The sequence below is a fragment of the Ascaphus truei genome, unplaced genomic scaffold (assembly GCF_040206685.1).
Source record: "Ascaphus truei isolate aAscTru1 unplaced genomic scaffold, aAscTru1.hap1 HAP1_SCAFFOLD_631, whole genome shotgun sequence".
Lineage (NCBI taxonomy): Eukaryota > Metazoa > Chordata > Amphibia > Anura > Ascaphidae > Ascaphus > Ascaphus truei.
In genome coordinates this window covers 151,022-177,477 of record NW_027456964.1, presented here as the reverse complement: position 1 = coordinate 177,477, position 26,456 = coordinate 151,022, and the positions used below count along the sequence as shown (strand labels likewise).

At 50.5% G+C, this 26,456-nt stretch overlaps 1 long non-coding RNA gene across 1 annotated transcript in view; it reads left to right on the top strand.

The window, feature by feature from the left end:
• The window catches only part of LOC142485748 (uncharacterized), a 64,430-nt gene extending 38,311 nt beyond the window's left edge, over window positions 1-26,119 (top strand). Inside the window, exon 3 of the long non-coding RNA XR_012798695.1 lies at window positions 26,019-26,119. This is a non-coding gene — a long non-coding RNA (uncharacterized LOC142485748). The remainder of the gene's footprint in view (window positions 1-26,018) is intronic.
• The last annotated feature ends 337 nt before the right edge of the window (window positions 26,120-26,456 follow it).

Sequence of the window (26,456 nt, the reverse complement as noted above, 5' to 3'; positions counted from 1 at the left end):
CTAGTACCCGCCCCTCACGCCCAATATCCTTATCTCCCTCTTGTACCTGCCCCTCACGCCCAATATCCCTATCTCCCTCTAGTACCTGCCCCTCACGCCCATTATCCCTATCTCCCTCTAATACCTGCCCCTCACGCCCAATATCCCTATCTCCCTCTAGTACATGCCCCTCACGCCCAATATCCCTATCTCCCTCTAGTACCCGCCCCTCACGCCCAATATCCTTATCTCCCTCTTGTACCTGCCCCTCACGCCCAATATCCCTATCTCCCTCTAGTACCCGCCCCTCACGGCCTATATCACTATCTCCCTCTAGTAAACGCCCCTCACGCCCAATATCCCAATCTCCCTCTAGTACCTGCCTCTCACGCCCAATATCCCTATCTCCCTCTAGTACCTGCCCCTCACGCCCAATATCCCTATCTCCCTCTAGTACCCGCCCCTCAAGCCCAATATCCCTATCTCCCTCTAGTACCCGCCCCTCACGCCCAATATCCCTATCTCCCTCTAGTACCTGCCTCTCACGCCCAATATCCCTATCTCCCTCTAGTACCTGCCTCTCACGCCCAATATCCCTATCTCCCTCTTGTACCTGCCTCTCACGCCCAATATCCCTATCTCCCTCTAGTACCTGCCCCTCACGCCCAATATCCCTATCTCCCTCTAGTACCCGCCCCTCAAGCCCAATATCACTATCTCCCTCTAGTACCCGCCCCTCACGCCCATTATCCCTATCTCCCTCTAGTACCCACCCCTCACGCCCAATATCCCTATCTCCCTCTAGTACCTGCCCCTCACGCCCAATATCCCTATCTCCCTCTAGTACCTGCCCCTCACGCCCTATATCCCTATCTCCCTCCAGTACCTGCCCCTCACACCCAATATCCCTATCTCCCTCTAGTAGCTGCCCCTCACGCCCAATATCACTATCTCCCTCTAGTACCTGCCCCTCACGCCCAATATCCCTATCTCCCTGTAGTACCTGCCCCTCACGCCCAATATCCCTATCTCCCTTTAGTACCCGCCCCTCACGCCCAATATCCCTGTCTCCCTCTAGTAGCCGCCCCTCACGCCCAATATCCCTATCTCCCTCTAGTACCTGCCCCTCACGCCCAATATCCATATCTCCCTCTAGTACCCACCCTTCACGCTCAATATCCCTATCTCCCTCTAGTACCTGCCCCTCACGCCCTATATCCCTATCTCCCTCTAGTACCTGCCCCTCACGCCCAATATCCCTATCTTCCTCTAGTATCCGCCCCTCACGCCCAATATCTCTATCTTCCTCTTGTACCTGCCCCTCACGCCCAATATCCCTATCTCCCTCTAGTACCCGCCCCTCACGCCCAATATCCCTATCTCGCTCTAGTACCCGCCCCTCACGACCAATATCCCTATCTCCCTCTAGTACCCGCCCCTCATGCCCAATATCCCTATCTCCCTCTTGTACCTGCCCCTCACGCCCAATATCCCTATCTCCCTCTAGTACCCGCCCCTCACGGCCTATTTCCCTATCTCCCTCTAGTACCCGCCCCTCACGGCCTATATCCCTATCTCCCTCTAGTACCCGCCCCTCATGCCCAATATCCCTATCTCCCTCTAGTACCCGCCCCTCACGCCCAATATCCCTATCTCCCTCTAATATCCGCCCTTCACGACCCAATATCCCTATCTCCCTCTTGTACCTGCACCTGACGCCCAATATCCCTATCTCCCTCTAGTACCTGCCCCTAACACCCAATATCCCTATCTCCCTCTAGTACCCGCCCCTCACGCCCAATATCCCTATCTCCCTCTAGTACCTGCCCCTCACGCCCAATATCCCTATCTCCCTCTAGTACCCGCCCCTCACGGCCTATATCCCTCTAGTACCCGCCCCACATGCCCAATATCCCTATCTCCCTCTAGTACCCGCCCCTCGTGCCCAATATCCCTATCTCCCTCTAGTACCCGCCCCTCACGCCCAATATCCCTATCTCCCTCTAGTACCTGCCCCACACGCCCATTATCCCTATCTCTCTCTAGTTCCTGCCCCTCACGCCCTATATCCCTATCTCCCTCTAGTACCTGCCCCTCACGCCCAATATCCCTATCTCCCACTAGTACCCGCCCCTCACGCCCAATATACCTATCTCCCTCTAGTACCCACCCCTCACGCCCAATATCCCTATCTCCCTCTATTACCTTCCCCTCACGCCCATTATCCCTATCTCCCTCTAGTACCTGCCCCTCACACCCAATATCCCTATCTCCCTCTAGTACCCGCCCCTCACGCCCAATATCCCTGTCTCCCTCTAGTACCTGCCCCTCACACCCAATATCCCTATCTCTCTCTAGTACCCGCCCCTCACGCCCAATATTCCTTTCTCCCTCTAGTGCCTGCCCCTCACGCCCAACATCCCTATCTCCCTCTAGTACCTGCCCCTGACGCCCAATATCCCTATCTCCCTCTAGTACCTGCCCCTCACGCTCAATATCCCTATCTCACTCTAGTACCTGCTCCTCACGCCCAATATCCCTATCTCCCTCTTGTACCTGCCCCTCACGCCCAATATCCCTATCTCCCTCTAGTACCCGCCCCTCACGGCCTATATCCCTATCTCCCTCTAGTACCCGCCCCCCACGGCCTATATCCCTATCTCCCTCTAGTACCCGCCCCTCATGCCCAATATCCCTATCTCCCTCTAGTACCCGCCCCTCACGCCCAATATCCCTATCTCCCTCTAGTATCCGCCCCTCACGCCCAATATCTCTATCTTCCTCTTGTACCTGCCCCTCACGCCCAATATCCCTATCTCCCTCTAGTACCCGCCCCTCACGCCCAATATCCCTATCTCGCTCTAGTACCTGCCCCTCACGCTCAATATCCCTATCCCCCTCTAGTATCCGCCCCTCACGCCCAATATCCCTATCTCCCTCTAGTACCCGCCCCTCACGCCCAATATCCCTATCTCCCTCTAGTACCCGCCCCTCACGCCCAATATCCCTATCTCCCTCTAGTACCCGCCCCTCACGCCCAATATCCCTATCTCCCTCTAGTACCTGCCCCTCACGCCCAATATCCCTATCTCCCTCTAGTACCCGCCCCTCACGGCCTATATCCCTATCTCCCTCTAGTACCCGCCCCACATGCCCAATATCCCTATCTCCCTCTAGTACCCGCCCCTCGTGCCCAATATCCCTATCTCCCTCTAGTATCCGCCCCTCACACCCAATATCCCTATCTCCCTCTAGTACCTGCCCCTCACGCCCAATATCCCTATCTCCCTCTAGTACCCGCCCCTCACGCCCAATATCCCTATCTCCCTCTAGTACCTGCCCCACACGCCCATTATCCCTATCTCTCTCTAGTACCTGCCCCTCACGCCCTATATCCCTATCTCCCTCTAGTACCTGCCCCTCACGCCCAATATCCCTATCTCCCACTAGTACCCGCCCCTCACGCCCAATATACCTATCTCCCTCTAGTACCCGCCCCTCACGCCCATTATCCCTATCTCCCTCTAGTACGTGCTCCTCACACCCAATATCCCTATCTCCCTCTAGTACCCGCCCCTCACGCCCATTATCCCTATCTCCCACTAGTACCTGCCCCTCACGCCCAATATACCTATCTCCCTCTAGTACCCACCCCTCACGCCCATTATCCCTATCTCCCTCTAGTACCCGCCCCTCACGCCCAATATCCCTATCTCCCTCTATTACCTGCCCCTCACGCCCATTATCCCTATCTCCCTCTAGTACCTGCCCCTCACACCCAATATCCCTATCTCCCTCTAGTACCCGCCCCTCACGCCCATTATCCCTATCGCCCTCTAGTACCCACCCCTCACGCCCAATATCCCTATCTCCCTCCAGTACTTGCCCCTCACGCCCAATATCCCTATCTCCCTCTAGTACCTGCCCCTCATGCTCAATATCCCTATCTCCCTCTAGTATTCGCCCCTCACGCCCAATATCCCTATCTCCCTCTAGTACCTGCCCCTCACGCCCAATATCCCTATCTCCCTCTAGTACCTGCCCCTCACGCCCAATATCCCTATCTCCCCCTAGTACCTGCCCCTCACGCCCAATATCCCTATCTCCCTTCAGTACCCGCCCCTCACGCCCAATATCCCTGTCTCCCTCTAGTACCCGCCCCTCACGCCCAATATCCGTATCTCCCTTTAGTACCCACCCCTCACGCCCAATATCCCTGTCTCCCTCTAGTACCCGCCCCTCACGCCCAATATCCCTATCTCCCTCTAGTACCTGCCCCTCACGCCCAATATCCCTATCTCCCTCTAGTACCTGCCCCTCACGCCCAATATCCCTATCTCCCTCTAGTACCCGCCCATCACGGCCTATTTCCCTATCTCCCTCTAGTACCCGCCCCTCACGGCCTATATCCCTATCTCCCTCTAGTACCCGCCCCTCATTCCCAATATCCCTATCTCCCTCTAGTACCCGCCCCTCACGCCCAATATCCCTATCTCCCTCTAATACCTGCCCCTCACGCCCAATATCCCTATCTCCCTCTAGTACCCGCCCCTCACGCCCAATATCCCTATCTCCCTCTTGTACCTGCCCCTCACGCCCAATATCCCTATCTCCCTCCAGTACCTGCCCCTCACACCCAATATCCCTATCTCCCTCTAGTAGCTGCCCCTCACGCCCAATATCCCTATCTCCCTCTAGTACCTGCCCCTCACGCCCAATATCCCTATCTCCCCCTAGTACCTGCCCCTCACGCCCAATATCCCTATCTCCCTTCAGTACCCGCCCCTCACGCCCAATATCCCTGTCTCCCTCTAGTACCCGCCCCTCACGCCCAATATCCCTATCTCCCTTTAGTACCCACCCCTCACGCCCAATATCCCTGTCTCCCTCTAGTACCCGCCCCTCACGCCCAATATCCCTATCTCCCTCTAGTACCTGCCCCTCACGCCCAATATCCCTATCTCCCTCTAGTACCTGCCCCTCACGCCCAATATCCCTATCTCCCTCTAGTACCCGCCCCTCACGGCCTATTTCCCTATCTCCCTCTAGTACCCGCCCCTCACGGCCTATATCCCTATCTCCCTCTAGTACCCGCCCCTCATTCCCAATATCCCTATCTCCCTCTAGTACCCGCCCCTCACGCCCAATATCCCTATCTCCCTCTAATACCTGCCCCTCACGCCCAATATCCCTATCTCCCTCTAGTACCCGCCCCTCACGCCCAATATCCCTATCTCCCTCTTGTACCTGCCCCTCACGCCCAATATCCCTATCTCCCTCTAGTACCTGCCCCTCACGCCCAATATCCCTATCTACCTGTCCTGCGGTCAAACCATCTTCTCAGGTCCCCAAGAATCCCCCCGTTTCTGCGGCCTGGCCCCTCTGGTACCTGCTCCTGGGATCTTCTCAGGGCCCCAAGAATCCCCCCGTTTCCGCGCCCTGGCCCCTCTAGTACTTGTACCCGGGATCTTCTCAGGGCCCCAAGAATCCCGTTTCTGCGGCCTGGCCCCTCTGGTACCTGCTCCTGGGATCTTCTCAGGGCCCCAAGAATCCCCCCGTTTCCGCGCCCTGGCCCCTCTAGTACTTGTACCCGGGATCTTCTCAGGGCCCCAAGAATCCTGTTTCTGCGGCCTGGCCCCTCTTGTACCTGCTCCTGGGATCTTCTTGGGGCCCCAAGAATCCCCCCGTTTCCGCGCCCTGGCCCCTCTAGTAATTGTACCCGGGATCTTCTCAGGGCCCCAAGAATCCTGTTTCTGCGGCCTGGCCCCTCTGGTACCTGCTCCTGGGATCTTCTCAGGGCCCCAAGAATCCCCCCGTTTCCGCGCCCTGGCCCCTCTAGTACTTGTACCCGGGATCTTCTCAGGGCCCCAAGAATCCTGTTTCTGCGGCCTGGCCCCTCTGGTACCTGCTCCTGGGATCTTCTTGGGGCCCCAAGAATCCCCCCGTTTCCGCGCCCTGGCCCCTCTAGTACTTGTACCCGGGATCTTCTCAGGGCCCCAAGAATCCTGTTTCTGCGGCCTGGCCCCTCTGGTACCTGCTCCTGGGATCTTCTCAGGGCCCCAAGAATCCCCCCGTTTCCGTGCCCTGGCCCCTCTAGTACTTGTACCCGGGATCTTCTCAGGGCCCCAAGAATCCCCCCGTTTCTGCGGCCTGGCCCCTCTGGTACCTGCTCCTGGGATCTTCTTGGGGCCCCAAGAATCCCCCCGTTTCCGCGCCCTGGCCCCTCTAGTACTTGTACCCGGGATCTTCTCAGGGCCCCAAGAATCCTGTTTCTGCGGCCTGGCCCCTCTGGTACCTGCTCCTGGGATCTTCTCAGGGCCCCAAGAATCCCCCCGTTTCCGCGCCCTGGCCCCTCTAGTACTTGTACCCGGGATCTTCTCAGGGCCCCAAGAATCCTGTTTCTGCGGCCTGGCCCCTCTGGTACCTGCTCCTGGGATCTTCTTGGGGCCCCAAGAATCCCGTTTCCGCGCCCTGGCCCCTCTAGTACTTGTACCCGGGATCTTCTCAGGGCCCCAAGAATCCTGTTTCTGCGGCCTGGCCCCTCTGGTACCTGCTCCTGGGATCTTCTCAGGGCCCCAAGAATCCCCCCGTTTCCGTGCCCTGGCCCCTCTAGTACTTGTACCCGGGATCTTCTCAGGGCCCCAAGAATCCCCCCGTTTCTGCGGCCTGGCCCCTCTGGTACCTGCTCCTGGGATCTTCTTGGGGCCCCAAGAATCCCCCCGTTTCCGCGCCCTGGCCCCTCTAGTACTTGTACCCGGGATCTTCTCAGGGCCCCAAGAATCCTGTTTCTGCGGCCTGGCCCCTCTGGTACCTGCTCCTGGGATCTTCTCAGGGCCCCAAGAATCCCCCCGTTTCCGCGCCCTGGCCCCTCTATTACTTGTACCCGGGATCTTCTCAGGGCCCCAAGAATCCTGTTTCTGCGGCCTGGCCCCTCTGGTACCTGCTCCTGGGATCTTCTTGGGGCCCCAAGAATCCCGTTTCCGCGCCCTGGCCCCTCTAGTACTTGTACCCAGGATCTTCTCAGGGCCCCAAGAATCCTGTTTCTGCGGCCTGGCCCCTCTGGTACCTGCTCCTGGGATCTTCTCAGGGCCCCTAGAATCTCCCTGTTTCTGCGCCCTGGCCCCTCTGGTACCTGCTCCTGGGATCTTCTCAGGGCCCCAAGAATCCCCCCGTTTCCGCGCCCTGGCCCCTCTAGTACTTGTACCCGGGATCTTCTCAGGGCCCCAAGAATCCTGTTTCTGCGGCCTGGCCCCTCTGGTACCTGCTCCTGGGATCTTCTCAGGGCCCCTAGAATCTCCCTGTTTCTGCGGCCTGGCCCCTCTGGTACCTGCTCCCGGGATCTTCTTGGGGCCCCTAGAATCTCCCTGTTTCTGCGCCCTGGCCCCTCTAGTACTTGTACCCGGGATCTTCTCAGGGCCCCTAGAATCCCCCTGTTTCTGCGGCCTGGCCCCTCTGGTACCTGCTCCTGGGATCTTCTCAGGGCCCCTAGAATCCCCGTGTTTCTGCGGCCTGGCCCCTCTGGTACCTGCACCCGGGATGTCATCCCCAGCCTGAGGAAGGGGAAGCAGCACGTCCCTCCGCACCTCTCGTCGCCCCACTTGTCGTCCGCATCGTCCTCCTTGAAGCCCGCCTCGTCGTCCGCTTCGTAGTCCGCCTCGTCCGCCTCGTCCGTCTCGTAGCCTGCCTCGTCTTCCTGTAGCACAAAGGGCAACACCTTTGTGTGTCTCCGGACCTGCAGGAGACATGAAGTGTTTGTAACCAGGGACAGTTATACTCTGTATCGCAGGAGCTCCTGTGCCACTTATACCTAGGGGTGCCAGGTGGCATCTCCAAAAATACTGGACTCAATGGTGAAAGGTGTGTCAGGTCACTATGTCCAGGGAGGAAAATACTGGACACATACATGTCCAGTATTACAGTACCGCTCATTCTTTACTGGACAGAGTATCCAAATACAGGACAGTCCAGTTCAAGACCGGACACCTGGCAAACCTACTTATACCCCCTCCCCAGTACCCAGTTATACCCACCTCCCCAGGCCCAGAACTCGGTTATATGCCCGTGGCCAGGCCCAGTACTCGGTTATATGCCCCTGCCCAGGCCCAGTACTCGGTTATACCCACCTCCCCAGGCCCAGTACTTGGTTACTTGCCCCTGCCCAGGCCCTGTACTCGGTTATATGCCCCTCCCCAGGCCCACTACCCCATTATACTCACCTCCCCAGGCCCAGTACCCCGTTATAACCCCGTCCCCTGGCCCAGTACCCCATTATACACCCCTCCCCAGGCCCAGTACCCCATTATACCCCCAGACCCAGTTCCCCATTATACCCCCAGGCCAAGTACCCTGTTATACACCCCTCCCCAGGCCCAGAACTCCATTATACGCCCCTCCCCAGGATCCTTTACACACCCCCTCCCCAGACGCAGTACGCCCTACGGTGGAGGTGTAATGGGTAGTGGAAGGTTTCTCAGAGAAGGTGTCCATGTGTCACAGCTGTTTCATCACCTTGGATGAGAAGTCTCCCTACTCTCTGCCTTTCCTTTCCCTCTCCTGTCAGTCCCTCTCTCCCCCTTTAATCTTATCTCTTTTATTTATCTCCGTCTCTCTTTATTTTTGTTCCTATGTATTTCTCCCCCACCACCCCCATGTAATAGGGGCACAAACCTCAGATTTGGGGAACGCTCCCATCCCATGAGAGCCGAGGAAACAGGGACCCACTAACCTTCATTAAAACATCTCCAGCAGTTCTGTATTATTACACTGTAAAGTGTTACAGACTTTTCCATAAAGAGTGTCCTGTACAACAGCTAATAACACCGTGTGTGCGGCAAATTCACAGATCCGCCATTCCCATTTACCCGGAAAGCTTTGATTCTTGCGACTTCCTCCTCCTCACTGTCCTCCTCCTCCCACGCCCATGCCTGTGATACAGAGGATAGTAATGTGATCACATGTATTCCTCACTCCTATACATGTCCTGGTGCTGTATGGGGGGTTTGACGGTTAAGCCAATTGTCCACAGCACCCAAACAGTAACAATCTTCACAACCCAACGTTGCTTCGCAATGTTAGCAATGCTTCGGAGTGATAGACTCCTTCAATGCCCTTCCCACGTGACCAGGGCCACCGACATATATATTGTAGTGTGTGTCTGTGCTTCTACAAGAGTATCAATGTGTGTGTATTTTAGTGGGTGTGTGTGTGAATATAACTGATTGTGCATTTGTATTTTAGGAGCAGGAACCTGTTGGTACTCCGTCCCTGCAGTTTTTAGGAGCAGGAACGTGTGTGTATAGGTGTGCGTGTATATATAGGACCGAAACGCTGTGCCGCTATCTCTCTCTCGCTCTATCACACACCCCTACCTACACACACACCTACCTACACACACTCACCTATACACACACACTCACCTATACACACACACCTACCTACACACCTTTTTTAGGACTCTAGCACTGTAGCAGTGAGAGTCTTAGCAGACACAGAGATACAGCGAGACATGAAGAGACACAAGATACACTCAAAAGGAACATGGAATGTGACAGATCTAGTATAACAAGTGACAGACATACGCAGGGTTAATAAGAAAAGAGACAGTCGGATACACACAGAGAAGTGATGATATAGATAACCTGTATTGGTGACAGAATCAGGACAAGTTCCAATAAAAGCCAGACACGCTCCGGGTAACAACGTTTTATTTAAGCACCTGGAATCTTGTCCCCTCCGCCTGCAGTTTGGGAAAGGCTGAGGTTTTGGGATCTAAGTGTGTGGGGTTCTGTGTCTGGGGAGAGCCCTAAATGTTCTCTCTGTGTCTGGGGAGAGCCCTAAATGTTCTCTCTGTGTCTGGGGAGAGCCCTAAATGTTCTCTCTGTGTCTGGGGAGAGCCCTAAATGTTCTCTCTGTGTCTGGGGAGACCCCTAAATGTTCTCTCTGTGTCTGGGGAGAGCCCTAAATGTTCTCTCTGTGTCTGGGGAGAGCCCTAAATGTTCTCTCTGTGTCTGGGGAGAGCCCTAAATGTTCTCTCTGTGTCTGGAGAGACCCCAAAATGTTCTCTCTGTGTCTGGAGAGACCCCAAAATGTTCTCTTTGTGTCTGGGGAGACCCCTAAATGTTCTCTCTGTGTCTGGAGAGACCCCAAAATGTTCTCTCTTTGTGTCTGGGGAGATCTCAAAATGTTCTCTGTGTCTGGGAGACCCCTAAATGTTCTCTCTTTGTGTCTGGGGAGACCCTTAAATGTTCTCTCTGTGTCTGGGGAGACCCCTAAATATTCCCCAGTGTAGCTCGCATCAAAATAACCAGTGGTTGACAAATCACCAAAAAATCTACTCGCCACACAAACAAATCTACTCGCCACCTAGTACCAAACGTGTGCTGCTTGGGCCAATATTTACTCGCCCGGCGGTTAAATCCACTCGCCCGGGGCGAGCAAATGTATAGGTTTGTCGAACACTGAAAATAACCCAGAAAAGTAGCCTTGAACCCTCGGTGACCGGCGCTATAACCAGAGGGACTTGGCTCCCCTTACCTGTGAGTGTGGACTGTGTCCCCCCCCACCGTCTGGCAGTGAGGGTGACACAGCAGGGGGAAGGGCCAGGGAGGTTAAAATTAGATAGAGGCGCGGGGTCAGTCTGCGCCCTGCCATGAGCTTCCCGCCCACCCTGCCCTTTATTGTGAATTCTGGTAAATATGTTGGTTGAACGTGTTAAAAATAATAAAAGAATAAATAAACAATGAAAATGAATAACAGAAATAAAATAAAAGGTGGCTGGGAGCGGCTCATTTACACGTGCGTTCCTTGGGCCAATTCTCGCCAGACGGCCGGGGCGGGGCCCGGCTAGGGGGCAGTTACGGGCCATTGGATCAGGTACCTTTGGCCTTTACCCAATGAGCGAGCACTCTGGCAGGGGGTGGCACTTATTAGGTTAATTGCTGTTTTAATAAAAAGCCGCGGCTTCACACCGCCAGACCTCGTGTTTGTGGTTATTTATGTATTGGTTATGGTGGGGTTTGGGACGCCAAGTGTAGAAGGGAAGGGGGGAGGGTGAGGGGGGGAGAGGGAAGGGGGAAGGGGGAGGGGTGTCTCACAGTCTCCGAGGTCATGTTTCTATTTATCAAATATTTTACCAGGAAAAAATGCTTTGAGTTACCTCTGGTTTTCAGGCATGTCCTGGGGGAGTTATCACAGAGACACAGAAACGTCGCTGAGTTTGGGTTAGTAACTCCCTTAACCTCTCAGCAGTTGAATTCCCCCTCGGCGCTTAATGCGTTAAAAACAAGCGTTGCTATTTCCCTGCATGAAGTTGCAGGTAATTAATTGTAAGCGTTAGGACAGAGAAGCCCAAAGCTACATCCAATATGACAAAAATACCCAGTAAAATACTTATATATTCTCTTGAAAAAGGGTCATTTAGTTTAACCCTTTGGCCAAAGCGTTGTAAGCTTGCGAGCCACGACAAGGCAGACACCTGTTCGCAAGTCCTAACACTACCAGATAAAATACTAATATATATGTCTGAGGATTTAAATTCCCATTTACCTCTGTGTGTTTTGTTAATTGGAAGAGTTACACAGTGACGGCTATTTCATCCCTCACCTGCTTCGCCCGTCTTCTTTTCAGTCTTCTTTTCCGTCTGATTCTCGGCTCCTCTCCGCATAGCAAGGCTTCGATCTGTATGCAGGACAAGGCTTTAAGACAGGGTTGCGCACCCTTTTTCCCGTGCCCCCCCCCTCCTTACCTTGTCTCCGGCGTCCTGATCTAATGGCGTCATGTGATATCACGTTGCTATGGCAACGCCACATCAGGTGACGCCACGTTGTAGTCTCCAGAAGCCGCCGGAGACACGGAAAGGGAACTTAGAGGCCTTGCACGCGATCGCCGGCATTTAATTTAAAGGCTGTGGGGAAGAGCGTGGGGCCTCTGTAAGCGCCGAGCCCCACCACCCCAAGAAAATGTCGCGCCCCTTAGTTTTGAGATATCCTGGAACCCTCCAACTCCTCCATCGGACCCTTCCTCACACTGACTGAGCTTGCAGTGCACAGTATTACCTGCTATGATGCCTCACAAAATACCATGCTAACTCATTCTGAACATACATGTGTCCTTTCTACATGTTACTCAGCTTGTATGGGCCACAGACAGCTTTCCCGGGGCCCAGGACTAGTTTCCCCCGGGGCCCCTCACCCATGGATCGGCGACCTTGCTAGAACCCCCCCCAGCCTGTTTTCTCTTGCACTGCCATAGACTACAACATTTCGGCCTGCTGGCCTCTCTCAGGTAAAGTGGCTAAACCCACTAAAGCCAGTAAAGAAAGGCCAGCAGCCGAAACGTTGCAGTCTGTGGCACAATAAATGATCTTTCTTGATTCAAATCCGTGTGCCCTTTTCCATCAATCATATTGTATACATTGAACGAAATGCCGGTCTTCCCTGGGACTCAGGAACACCGGTAAAAGTATCACTACTTATTGTTTTTTTGGTGTGCAGCAAATCCCCATCCTTTTTGCGTTCTCTTGCTCTGACCCATTCCCACACACCACCTTGCTCTTACACTCCCTCGTCACCCTTTCCTTCCCCAAAGGTTGTCCTTTAATCAGATCTTACCCAGTCAGTCTCCATCTCGCTTGGAAATGTTCTGGCTTTAAGTATACTAAATAAAATCTATTTAAAACAATCCAATAAAAATGGAGAAATTATACGCCAACCAAGCCACAGATTTGATGCCACTGAGCGTTGAACTCCTTGCAGATCCACCGTCAGCTGGTTGTGGGAGAAAGTGGTGACATAGAGTAGAACCCAGGCACAGAGCGGTTGAGCTGTAACCACGGCAGTCAGGTCAGAAATAAACACAATATTATTTGAAATTTAGAATGAGAATGTTCTGTATGTCATATTCTGGGCTCAGACTCTGAGCCCTGTCACATGTTAGCAGCTTGTGATAAGAGAAGATATACATACACTGGGATGTGATAAGAGACATGATGGTCATTTACTGTGTCCCATAACCTGCTTTATATGAAGTATCATTTACACTAATTAGTAGAGATGCTACATTTTGAAAAATAGCGCTTCTGGCGACATTGTTCATTTTCTCTACAAATAATAAATTAAAAGTTGGATAAAACTTTATATGTGTGTGCACTATATATATAGTAAACGTTTTATAGTGTGCACTATACTATATATATATAGTATGTTTTATATATATATATATATATATATATATATATACACGTGTGTGTGTGTGTGTGTGTATATATATATATATATATACATGTGTGTGTGTGTGTGTGTGTGTATATATATATATATTCAGCCCTTTGAGAAAGTTACCGGTCAGGTGACGAAACGCGTTAGGGTACTGAGAGCGCGATTACGTCATCACGACGACGCCGCGCACGCGCAGCAGCCTACACCAAGCGCGGGAATACGATCGGCGGCCATTGGAAGTGCGAGCTGGAGTTTTGGACTCTATACAGACAGCGGACGGAGCCTTTAACATCTGGTCCCTGGTGATCGTGTCTGGCAGCCCTGAAGGAGTCCACGGAGACGTGTTCCAGTATCCAGAACCGGATGGTGGTGATATAATCACAAATTGCCTTTTAACTATTTGCATCCTGTGAGTGCGATTCCTACCCCCCCCACCTCCCATCCCCCTTCCTTGTTTTAATAAATTTTATGCAGTATTATGCTATGGGGCGTGCGCTCTCTCTCTTTTTCTGTCTGTAGATATCTGTGGAGTTGGTTTACCCCGTGTGAGAGCAGCCTAAAGACCCCTTTCAACATCAGAAACCTTATCATCATGGACTAATTATGGAAGGACTGGTTGGAGTTTTTTGATTTTTGTGTCTTTCTTTTTTCTTTTTTCTAGCACGTTTATGCACTGTTTTGTTTACTCTTATTGGTTGTGTTATAATAGTATGCACTAAGGTCACATTAGTTTAAGAGATATATTAATATTTTCAAACATTATTCACTTTACACAACTCTTTATTCATTAATTATAGTTATATTCTATTTATCATATCACAGTTATATTATTATTTTTTGGCGCCACACTTTTTTGTTTTTTTATATATATATATATATATATATATATATATATATATATATATACATATACGTATATGTGTGTGTGTGTATATATATATATATATATGTGTGTATATATATATATATATATAGGCTATACGATACCGTGTGAGCAGATATCAGAGGCAGCACTCCAGAAGATAGTCAAAAAAAAATTGGTATTTAATGTGACATATAAACCAACGTTTCGGTCCTCCACACGGGACCTTTCTCATCACCTTGCCAATAAAGTCCATTTTTTCTACTTTTTCATTATATATTGTTTGAGTGCACCTTTTTGACCCTTCTTTCTCTCCTTTTGTGTTACAGATATATATATATATATATAGACAGACAGAGACACACACACACACACACACACACACACGTATGTATGTATGTATATATACATATATATATATATATATATGGGGGTCAGATAAGCCCAAATGTAACCCAATCACTGCCACAGGGGCCCGCAGAGCGATATAATAATAACATGGGCAGCGCTGTGTACATGGCCCCTCGGGCAGTAATGGGGCTAATGCTGCCCTCTGCCTGCGGGGCCCTAATCAGTGTTTGCCACCACTCCGGGTTTGATCCGGAGACTACGGGTGTCGGCCACTTATCTCCGGGCTATAGGTTTACCTGGTAAATCTCCGGGTGGCAACGCGGTCCCATTTGATGTCACACAGCCATGTTGATGGGATTTGCAGGGGGAGATGCCGGAGCGATGCCGGGAGGATGCCGGGGCGATGCCGGGAGGAGCCGGAAGACGCCGCTGAAGGTAAGAGAAATAAACATATATAAAGAAGATAAATGTAACAGATGTTATCTCCGGGTTAGCCTCCAATGTCAACCCCCGGCCCTAATGCAGCATCTGATGCTCTTTAACCACTGCACATATTTAGTAACACACTGATACACACACATCATGGGGAGCTGGGATTTGGGAGGGATGTCACTGTGTCCTACAGGAGTTTGCACAGGAATAGCCCCCTCTCTCCATCCCTTATTATGATTGGCCCTCTGATTGGGGGGGAGGGTTCAGTGCAGAGGAAACAATTGACAATCCCACCCATTTAAAGGCCCTCAACAAATGCACATTTTGTCATTTCCAAACAAACAAACAATAGGAAGACATATTTTTTGCTTTTAGCCCGGTTGCATTTGGTAAAGTATTAAAGTTCTTTACAGAGATTATCTTTGGATAACTACGTGGGTTTGCACCTTTTAAATGACATCATCAATGTAAAGAAACAAGATACCGTGCGTCAGCGCCAGGAATTCTGGGACCGTTTCCTCTGTGCATAATGGGCCCCCCTTCCCCCCTCCCCTCCATCTCAGACATAGTGACATAGTGACTACGTGTGTGCGTGTTGTTTTTCCGGGTTAGACCGCGTCCTGTGTTCCCATGGAGCGCCAGACGCGTTCTAACCAGTGAGGAAATGGAGGATGATCCCTCTTCATCTGTTTCCTCCAAAATGGCTGCCGTGATCACATGACCACACTGTGCCGTAGCGGCTGTGGCACTCAAAGGGTTAATTAGTCCCTAAAACTCTTAAAACATAACAGCAAATTCCCCTGAACACACAATATGCAGGGATGTTATTAGGGGCTGGTTATACCCCAATGCTCTATAAGCAGCTCACATCCCCTATAAGAGCCCCTATAATGGCCCTTCTAACAGCCCCTATACCCCTGTTCTTCCTCATGAACGCTGGCACTATTTTGTGAAGCTGCGGTATATTAGGATTTACCAAACAGATAACATGCGCCGGCAACCGCGGTTACCCAGAATCCCCCAGGTGCTGTGACGTTTGCAGACTCGATTTTATCCGTTTACAGCAACATTTCCACCTTGTAATTTTCCCCAAATAAAGCGATTCTCTGGCTGCTATACATTGCGTTGTGCTTATATATGTTAATTACGTCCATTCATGGCCAGGTAATGTCCTGCCCTTCGGGGATTATTACTATTATAATGTCACATGCTTTCTATTTGTTATCATTTAAACAACAACATGTCTATCGTGCAGCACCTCCTCCTTATCCTCTAATGGGGAGAGAGAGGTGAAGGGGGAGAGAAAGAGGAGAGGAGGGGGAGAGAGAAGGGTGGGAGGAGAGAGGGAAGGAGGGAGAGCGAGGGGAAAGAGATGTAAGGGGAGAGGGGAAATTGGTGGGGAGGAGAGTGGAGGGGAGAAAGAGAGAGGGAGGGAGGAAAGGAGCCCACTGCCTACCTGCTCCCCTGGAGGATTAAGGGGGCCTGCAGAGCTGCCCAGAGAGGTGCCTGTCAGGGGAGCCTCCCTCTTCAGACAGGCAGCTCTAAAGACAGCCTCCAGCAGGCCCCCTCTGCACCAGGACTGGAGTCCCAGCTGTCCCCCCCTGGTGGAGGCCCGGGCTGTGGGCGCAGGCGCTAGTGTAATATGAAATGTCTGTGACGTGGGATCATATTTATATATACCTTCTTACTGTAATTCCAGTAAGTTAGGCTGTCATTATATGTGTATATACATAAATACATGCACAGACATAGGCACCCAATGAGAGTTATTCATTATACTGCGATAGTGCCGATCGGGTCACTCACACAGAAACTTCCAATTTTTTCCTTGCCACAGTGTCCTGATCGGAACTAGCACAGTTTAAGGACATAGCCTCAATGACACATGCGCAGATTCATCAAGCACCGGTACAGGGTCAGCGCACCCAATCCATTAACTCCTATTCAAGTCAAAGAGAATTAACACCAGAGCGGGTGCGCTGACCCTGTACCGGCGCTTGGATTAGGGTGACCAGATGTCCTGGTTTTGCCGGGACAGCCCTGGTTTTTTCTGGGCTGTCCCGATTGCTGGTCCGTCCAAGAAATGTCCCGTTTTTTGCCCCTGGTCCCGTGCGCGAGTTGGCGACGGAGCGCAGGGGTGTAAGGAAGATGCGGTAGCCAGTGAGTATTTTTTTCAATGGTAGAATGCCGGGGGCGGGGGCTTTAGAGTAGAATCAGGGGATTGGTTGGAGGTCACAGGATGCTGGTGGCGGGGCCTTGTACCGGGGGCGGATGTAGTGAGCTGCACTGCTTGTCAGTGTGTGTGTGTGTGTTTCCTGTCTGTCTGTGTGTGTCCTGTCTATTTGTCTGCTTGTGTGTTTCCTGTCTGTCTAAGTGTGAGATCACAGTTAAGTGTGTTACAGGGGCAGGATAAGTGTGAGATCACAGTTAGGTCTGTTACAGGGGCAGGATAAGCGTGAGATCACAGTTAGGTCTGTTACAGGGGCAGGATAAGTGTGAGATCACAGGTCTGTTACAGGGGCAGGATAAGTGTGAGGTCACAGGTGTGTTACAGGGGCAGGATAAGTGTGAGATCACAGGTCTGTTACAGGGGCAGGATAAGTGTGAGATCACAGGTAGGTCTGGTACAGGGGCAGGATAAGTGTGAGATCACAGGTCTGTTACAGGGGCAGGATAAGTGTGAGATCACAGGTAGGTCTGGTACAGGGGCAGGATAAGTGTGAGATCACAGGTCTGTTACAGGGGCAGGATAAGTGTGAGATCACAGGTCTGTTACAGGAGCAGGATAAGTGTGAGATCACAGTTAGGTCTGGTACAGGGGCAGGATAAGTGTGAGATCACAGGTCTGTTACAGGGGCAGGATAAGTGTGAGGTCACAGGTCTGTTACAGGGGCAGGATAAGTGTGAGATCACAGGTCTGTTACAGGGGCAGGATAAGTGTGAGATCACAGGTCTGTTACAGGGGCAGGATAAGTGTGAGATCACAGTTAGGTATGTTACAGGGGCAGGATAAGTGTGAGATCACAGGTCTGTTACAGGGGCAGGATAAGTGTGAGATCACAGGTCTGTTACAGGAGCAGGATAAGTGTGAGATCACAGGTCTGTTACAGGGGCAGGATAAGTGTGAGATCACAGGTCTGTTACAGGGGCAGGATAAGTGTGAGATCACAGGTCTGTTACAGGGGCAGGATATGTGTGAGATCACAGGTCTGTTACAGGGGCAGGATAAGTGTGAGATCACAGGTCTGTTACAGGGGCAGGATAAGTGTGAGATCACAGGTCTGTTACAGGAGCAGGATAAGTGTGAGATCACAGGTCTGTTACAGGGGCAGGATAAGTGTGAGATCACAGGTCTGTTACAGGGGCAGGATTAGTGTGAGATCACAGGTCTGTTACAGGGGCAGGATAAGTGTGAGATCACAGGTCTGTTACAGGGGCAGGATAAGTGTGAGATCACAGGTCTGTTACAGGGGCAGGATAAGTGTGAGATCACAGGTCTGTTACAGGGGCAGGATAAGTGTGAGATCACAGGTCTGTTACAGGGGCAGGATAAGTGTGAGATCACAGGTCTGTTACAGGGGCAGGATAAGTGTGAGATTATAGGTCTGTTACAGGAGCAGGATAAGTGTGAGATCACAGGTCTGTTACAGGGGCAGGATAAGTGTGAGATATAACTCTCATATTGTTACTTACTGTGAGGATTCGCCATCCTGATGGCCGGAACTTACCTCTACATCCCACTCCTTCAGGCACTCAAGATGCGCGATGCCACGGCGGTCCCGCTGCGCGGACGGCGCGCGATCAATCTTTCTGTCCGCGGGTTCCGCCTCCAATCTTTGTCCTCGCTCTGACGTTCCCCCCCAGGTCTAATCTGGCTGCCCCATGGGGCGCACCTGCGCGACCCAGCAGCTTATCCGCTTCCTCCTCCTTGTTCCGCCCGGGCTCACCGTTGGAGGCTTTTATATACCTGCCTCGCTCAGTCTCTCATTGCTGAGCATAACCTTGTGTGACGCCGAGCCTTGCTGCATTCTGCCTTGTTCCTGCTGCTGCCTGACCCTGCTACGTTCATTGGACTCCGCATCTCTACTCTCCTGACCCGGCTTACGTGCGACCATCCTGAACTCTCCAATCCTGACCTTGGCAAAGTACCCAACGATCCACTATTTTCCAATCCAGACCAGGAAAGTATACTGTAAACGACCACTCTAACCTTCTGTACTCCTGAACCGGCTTACAAGACAATAGGCGCCTCATTCTGTGTGTGTCTCTCTCTCTCTCTCTCTCCCCCCCTCTCTCTCTCTACTCTCTATTTCTCACTCTCTACACTCTCTCTCCTCTCTCTCTGTCTCTCTCTATCCCTCTCTCTCTGTTCCTCTCTTTCTCTCTCTGTCTCTCTCTCTCACTGTCCCTCTCTCTCACTGTCCCTCTCTCTCACTGTCCCTCTCTCTCACTGTCCCTCTCTCTCTGTCCCTCTCTCTCTCTGCCCCCTCTCTCTGTCTCTCCCTCTCTCTGTCCCCACCTCTCTCTCTGTCCCTATCTCTCTACTCTCTGTCTCTCACTCTCTACTCTCTCTCTCTCTCTCTCTCTCTCTCTCTCTCTCTCTCTCTCTCTCTCTCTCTCTCTCTCTCTCTCTATCTCTCTACTCTCTCTCTCTGTCTCTCTCTCTCTGTCCCTTTCTCTCTCTGTGTCCCCCCTGTGTCTCTCTCTCTCTCTCTTTCTCTCACTGTCCCTCTCTGCCCCCCCTCTCTCTCCTTCTCTCTGTCCCCCCCTCCTCTCTCTTTCTCTCTCTCTTTGTCCCTCTCTCTCTGTACCTGTCTCTCTGTCCCTCTCTCTTCTCTCTGTCTCTCACTCTCTACTCTCTCTTTCTCTCTCTCTCTCTCTCTCTCTCTCTCTCCTCTCTCTCTCTCTCTCTCTCTCTCTCTCTCTCTCTCTCTCTCTCTCTCTCTCTCTCTGTCCCTCTCTCTCTGTCCCTCTCTCTCTCTCTGTCTCTCTCTCGGTCTCTCACTCTCTACTCTCTCTCTGTCTCTCTCTCTATAGATATCCCTCTCTCTCTCTCTGTCCCTCTCTCTGTCCCTCTCTCTCTCCCCTCTCTCTCTCTGTCCCTCTCTCTCTGTCTCCCCTCTCTCTCTCTTTCTCTCTACCCCCCCTCTCTCTCTCTCTGCCCCTCTCTCTCTGTCCCTCTCTCTGTCTCTCTCTCTCTGTCCCCCTATCTCTCTCTCTGTCCCTCTCTCTCTCTGTCCCTCTTTCTCTCTGTCCCTCTCTCTCGCTCTGTCCATCTCTCTCTCTCTCTGTGTCCATCTCTCTCTCTCTCTCTCTCTCTCTCTCTCTCTCTCTCTCTCTCTCTCTCTCTCTCTCTCTCTCTCTCTCTCTCTCTCTCTCTCTCTCTCTATCTATCTATCTCTCTCTCCCTCTGTGTGTCTCTCTCTCAAATCAAATCAAACCAGCTTTATTGGCATGACGAAAGGTCATTTCAGTATTGCCAAAGCGTGAATAATAGGGGGTGGGGGATAATAATTACACGAATACTAGAGTGTAGGGTATAATGATTGCAGGGTATATGGGTAACAGTTTCCCACAGGGATGTGGGGGTTAGTGGACGTCTCTCAGCTTGTGGCAGGTGCTGATATAGTGTGCAGCCAGTTCTGCGGGGGTTTCATCTTCTCCCAGGAGGATCGCTATTTTTTGGTTCTCCTCTGTATTATTAAAGTTCTGGATAACAGCAGTGAGTTTCTCTAGGTGGGCACTCCTCACTTCAGAGTATTGTGTGCAACGCAACAGGAAGTGAGTTTCATCTTCTACCTCTCCTAGCTCACATCGCTGGCACAGTCTCATCTCCTGGGGCTTCCAGTTCTGTCTGTGTCTGCCTGTGTCTCTCACACACCTCTCCTAGCTCACATCGCTGGCACAGTCTCATCTCCCGGGGCTTCCAGTTCTGTCTGTGTCTGCCTGTTTCTATTTCTAGGCTGTGGGCACTTATTCTGTACTGGCCCAGGGTCTGTCTCTGTTTTGGGTCTTTTACCTTCAGTAGGTAGGGTGCCAGAGGGTATTCTCTCTTTAGGCTTTGGTAGGTTTCCAGCTTCTTTGAGCGTTGGATATCATTTTCCCACATTGTCACATTCTGCTTCTTCATTTCGTTGGAGAGTGAATTGATTTCTTTTTTCGGCAGGTTGTTGATCTGTGTGGGGTTTTGTCCTTGGAGTGAGAGGACAAGTTGTTTGATGGCACAGGGTTTAGTGAGGAGGTCCTGGCTTTGCATTGCTCTGTAGCAGTAAGACTGTGGATGGCTCTTGTTTAGGTGAGCCCAGAATGTCAGTGCTCTCTTCTGTACAGTGAGCAGTAGAGGAAAGCGGCCCAGCTCAGCCCGACATGCATTGTTTGATGTATTCCTGTGTACTTGGAGAAGGTGTTTGCAGAATTCCAGATGCAGTATTTCTGTTGGGCTGGTATCCCATTTTTTGGAGTCTGGGAATGTTACAGGGCCCCACACCTCGCTGCCATACAGAAGGATGGGTGTGATGATGCTGTTGAATATTTTCATCTCTCTCTCTCTGTCCCTATCTCTCTCTCTCTCTGTCCCGCTCTCTCTTCCCCCCCTCTCTCTCTCTCTCTCTCTCTCTCTCTCTGTCTGTCTCTGTCCATCTCTCTCTCTCTCTCTCTCTCTCTCTCTGTGTTCCCCTCTCTCTCTCTCTGTCCCCCTCTCTCTCTCACTGTCCCTCTCTATCTCTCTGTCCCTCTCTCTCTCTCCGTACCTCTCTCTGTCCCTCTCTCTCTCTGTCTGTCTCTCTCTCTCTCTGCCCCTCTCTCTCTCTGTCCCTCTCTCTCTCTCTGTGTCCCTCTCTCTCTCTCTGTCCCTCTCTCTCTCTGTCCCTCTCTCTCTCTCTCTGTCCCTCTCTCCCTCCATCTCTCTCTGTCCCTCTCTCTCTCTGTCCCTCTCTCTCTCTCTCTCTCTGTCCTTCATTCCCTCCATCTCTCTCTGTCCCTCTCTCTCTCTCTCTCTCTGTCCCTCTCTCTCTCTCTGTCCCCCTCTCTCTCTGTCTCCCTCTTCCTCTCTGTCTCTCTCTCCCCCCCTCTCTGTCCCTCTCTCTCTCTCTGTCTGCCTCTGTCCATCTCTCTCTCTCTGTCTCTCTCTCTCTCTCTGTCCCTCTCTTGCTCTCTCTGTCCCTCTCTCTCTCTCTCTGTCCCTCTCTCTCTCTCTTTGTCCCTTTATCTCTCTATGTCCCTCTCTGTCTCTCTCTTACTCTCTGTCCCCCCCACCCTCTCTCTGTCCCTCTCTCTCTCTCCCTGTCTCTCTGTCCCTCTCTCTCTCTGTCCCTCTCTCTCACTCTCTACTCTGTCTCTCACTCTCTACTCTCACGTTCTCTCTGTCACTCACTTTCTCTGTCTTATCTCAACTGCCGTATACCTACACCGAAATAACTTATACTGCTTTCTTCCAGATTTGACTCTCAAGTTTCACACGTGAGACCTCAGAAGACAGGTGGGGAACACCTCCCCTCCAGTATAGTAACTTGAGGGACTGCGGATCAGGTAAGATCCCAGGCGGGATTGCTGCTTTAGAAATTGTGAAGAGAGGGCATCCTGACACTGGTTAATGGGTTCAGAAGTTATCCACATCTGACTTTTTTTCCCGATTAGTGAGGTCATCTGGCGCACGCACGCACGCACACACACACACACACACACAACTATGTTACAAGGACTAATTGTAGTACAGTATAAGTGTTATACAATAAATTAACTGTTATGTAAAAAACGAATCCTGTTATTAGTTCTTACTAGGAATTTATTCTATTTGGTTGGGCGAGTAGATTTTTTTTTTGGGGGTGGGGGAGGCATGATTTCTGTTGGCGGCCCTGCTGGGGGAGAATGTAGAGAGAGAATGGGAAGAGGTAAAATGAATAATACAGCATCAATGGTGACACTATTAGATAAATATCATTATAATATTCATTTTTAGCAATGTCATTTGTTGTATTAATAATTTTTTTTGTGTCCCGGTTTTTCATTTTCAAAATCTGGCCACCCTAGTTAGGGGAGGAGCTGCTTTGTGCGTTATTATAAAGGGAATATATGACAGTTTGCACCTGGAACTGCCTCTGTTTCATATTTTCTTTGTGTTAATTAAATGAATGATCAAGGCACAAAACGTGATATAACTTTAATAAGAATAGATATGACACGGCCTTCTCCTCTCGGCACCTCTTAGTTTTATTTCCCCTTCTCTTCCCAATATCCTGTATGTCCGGCTACAGGAAGGGTCAAGAGACAGGGAGGACAGAGGCAGGAGAAACCCCCCTGGCTCCGGCCTTACCTGTCCCTACTAATACAAGCATACAACCCCTCACTCAATAACATAGCCCTAATCCTATGTGACGAAGAGGGGTAGGACAGGCACTGCTATCCTTCCTCTGCATTATAGGATGGGTCCTTTCCCCCCCAAGCTGTGGCTCCTGTACGGGATGATACACTGGAGGAGATGCTGCAGGAGAGGAGGAAGCGATCAGAGGTCTCTCCACCTCCCCCTGGGTATCACTGCAGCTTTCTGCCTGTCTGGGAGTCACGGCCCTTAACTGCATTTTACAGGGACATTAAGAAATGAAAGTGTCCCTGCAACATCAGGACTGCTGGGAAGTCTGGGTCTGTATTAGAATTAAGATATACAGAATCGGCTGTGCAAGTGTGTATAGTAAAGGTGGAGAGATGACCCCGATGTGTGGACGCTGCTCTTAGCGAGTTCTGTGTCTTTTCACTTCTGCTGTAATCGCACATGGTGCTCCTCTGCTGGGCAGTCGCCATTTCCGATGCAATAAAGTATGCCAGTTGTTCAAAAGATATGAAGCTGTTTTTAGATTAGACTCTTTGAATAGTTTGAAATCCCTAGGGTCGCAGCCCGGGGGAAAATCCGGGTTATCAAAAATTGGAGTCAGTATGGAGAGGGAGGATGTCAGACCATGTCTATCTTTACTTTTAGACCATATCTTCCACATGCATCTTATGGCTCCCAGGCCCGTCCCGCCCGTTATTATCTCTCCGCCCCCTCTAGACCAAAGGATTGCCCTGTGTGAGAGGGGAGAGACTTAGGAGGCCTCAATTTCCAACCAGCAACTAGACGCTGGATTATTATTCCATGTCACTGCTTGTTTTAGGTGGGCCGCATGGTAGTACTTGATTATATCTGGTACATCCAGGCCTCCACACTCCTTTGGCGCCAACATTACCGATCTGCCCACTCGTGGTCTTTTCTCTCTCCATATAAATTGGAAGATTCTATTTTGGATGTCTTTGAGGTCTGCCAACGATATGCAGACTGGGAGAGTCTGGAAGAAATATAGAAGTCTGGGCAGGATGTTCATCTTAACAGACGCCACACTACCGAGCCACGAAATATGATATTTGTTCCATCTCTGGAGGTCTTTTTTAAGTTCAGCAAATAGGGGTGGGGGGGAGTTACAATCAAATAGTGCTGAGTTGGAGTTGGTTATTTTGACCCCCAAGTATTTTATCTTCGTGGAGCTCCACTTATAGCTAAAGTTTGTTTGTAAGAGTTTTGCTTCGTGGGCTAAAAGGGATAGGTTCAGGGCTTCTGATTTATCGCTGTTGGTTTTGTACCCCGAGATCCAACCAAATTTTTCTAATTGGGACTGGAGATTGGGTAAGGTTGTCATGGGGGAGACCAGCGACAAGATATCATCAGCGAACAGGGAGATTTTGTGTTCTCTTTCCCCAATGACAACCCCTTTTATATCCCGGTCTCGTCTAATTGTTGCCGCCAGAGGTTCAATCGATAGCGCGAAAAGGAGTGGGGAAAGTGGGAAGAAACCGTCCGTAAACTAAATGAGAAAATAACAACTACCGAACTATTTGAAGTAATAAAACAACTAAAAACAAATACGACCCCGGGACCGGACGTTTTTTCAAATCAATATTATAAGAAATTTAAGGCAGTGCTGGCTCCGCACCTACTAGAGGTTTTTGATTCCTTTATGGGAGGAGAGGATGTTCCCTCGTCCATGTCCTCGGCCAACCTGGCAATAATATTAAAAGAGGGAAGAGATCCGCTTCAATGGGGCAGCTATAGGCCTATCTCTCTTCTAAATTCGGACCTAAAAATTTATAGTAAAATTCTAGCGAACAGGCTTAATCCGATTCTACCGAGCTTGATGCACAAAGACCAGGTGGGATTTGTCTCAGGCAGACAAGCCTCAGATAACACCCGTAAAATAATCAACATTGTCGACCACGTGCACCTGGTGGGTGCAAAAGCATTCCTTTTGTGTTTGGATGCTGAAAAAGCATTCGACAGGATAAGGTGGGACCAAAACCTGGACCAAACCATGATTACATTCGGGTTCAGGGGTCCCTTCCTTGAGGGAGTAAGAGCGCTCTACAAAAATCCTATGGCTTTTGTAAAACTTCCAGGTGGAGACTCAAGTCCCATAAAAATAAAGAATGGTACAAGACAGAGTTTGTTTTTTTTATAGAATGCAAGTTAAAACCAAAGTATTACTTACCTTTTATATATATATAAAAAAAAACAGGTATAATATGTTTAAGATGCTCAAGTTAACTCAATGTTTTTATATAGTAGTCACAGGATAAGGACATTTTTTCAGGATGTAAGACGTACGACGTAAATGGCACACGCTGGGAATGTAGTGACAAGATCGTGCGATGTACAGACAAATGATCTCGGGTACCACAGTGCACCCCGAACATATACATAATATATATACATATATTAGACTCTGCATACCACAATTACCCCACAAGCAGAGTCACAGGCCCGAGATGAACATGAGCTTCAACCCAAGATAAAACCCTTCTTTTTTTTCTCTTTATTATTTTCATTTTTACCCGTCTACCCATTCCCACTGTTCTAAACCCAGTGAGCGAGGCGACACCAACTTTTTCCACCCACGAAGCTGCGGGAGACCAACAAGACTAACGAGATAAAAACACGAGAATTAGTTCAAAAAAGACCCCAGACAAATTAATGGTTAGCAGCCTCAAAATTGTGTCACTGAATGTGAAAGAGCTGAATTCGGCTACAAAAAGGAGAATGATGAGAAACTTTAAGTCTAGGCAAGGAGACATCTTTATAATACAAGAAACACACTTAAATAGAGAGGATGTAACATGATTGAAGGACAAATCTTTCTCCTACTTTTTTCATTCACCAGCGCAAAACAAAAAAGCAGGAGTGCCTGTTTTGTTCACAACAACTCGTTGATACATTACAGCTAAACAGAGACAAATCAGGCAGAATAGTTATCGTCACAGGTAAAATAGGCATGGAAGTTCTGACTATAGTTAGCTTATATGCTCCAAATGAGAACCAGGACAAATATTTGAATGACGTTTTTCACACCATCACGCAATACAGGAAAGGTCATTTGATAATTGGTGGGGATTAAACCCATACTAGATAATACTAGAGATACAGCCGTGGCCCCTTTTAACCCTCTACATCTCCGAAAAAATTCGGGGATGTTTTCCGTTTCTCACGGATTTGGCCGCGCGTCAGCCGCATTTCCCAGACAGCACTAATGACGCTTAACATTGAAAGCGCCCGCGGCGCCGAAAACGTCTGAAAACATGCTGCATGGGGAAACGGCCGC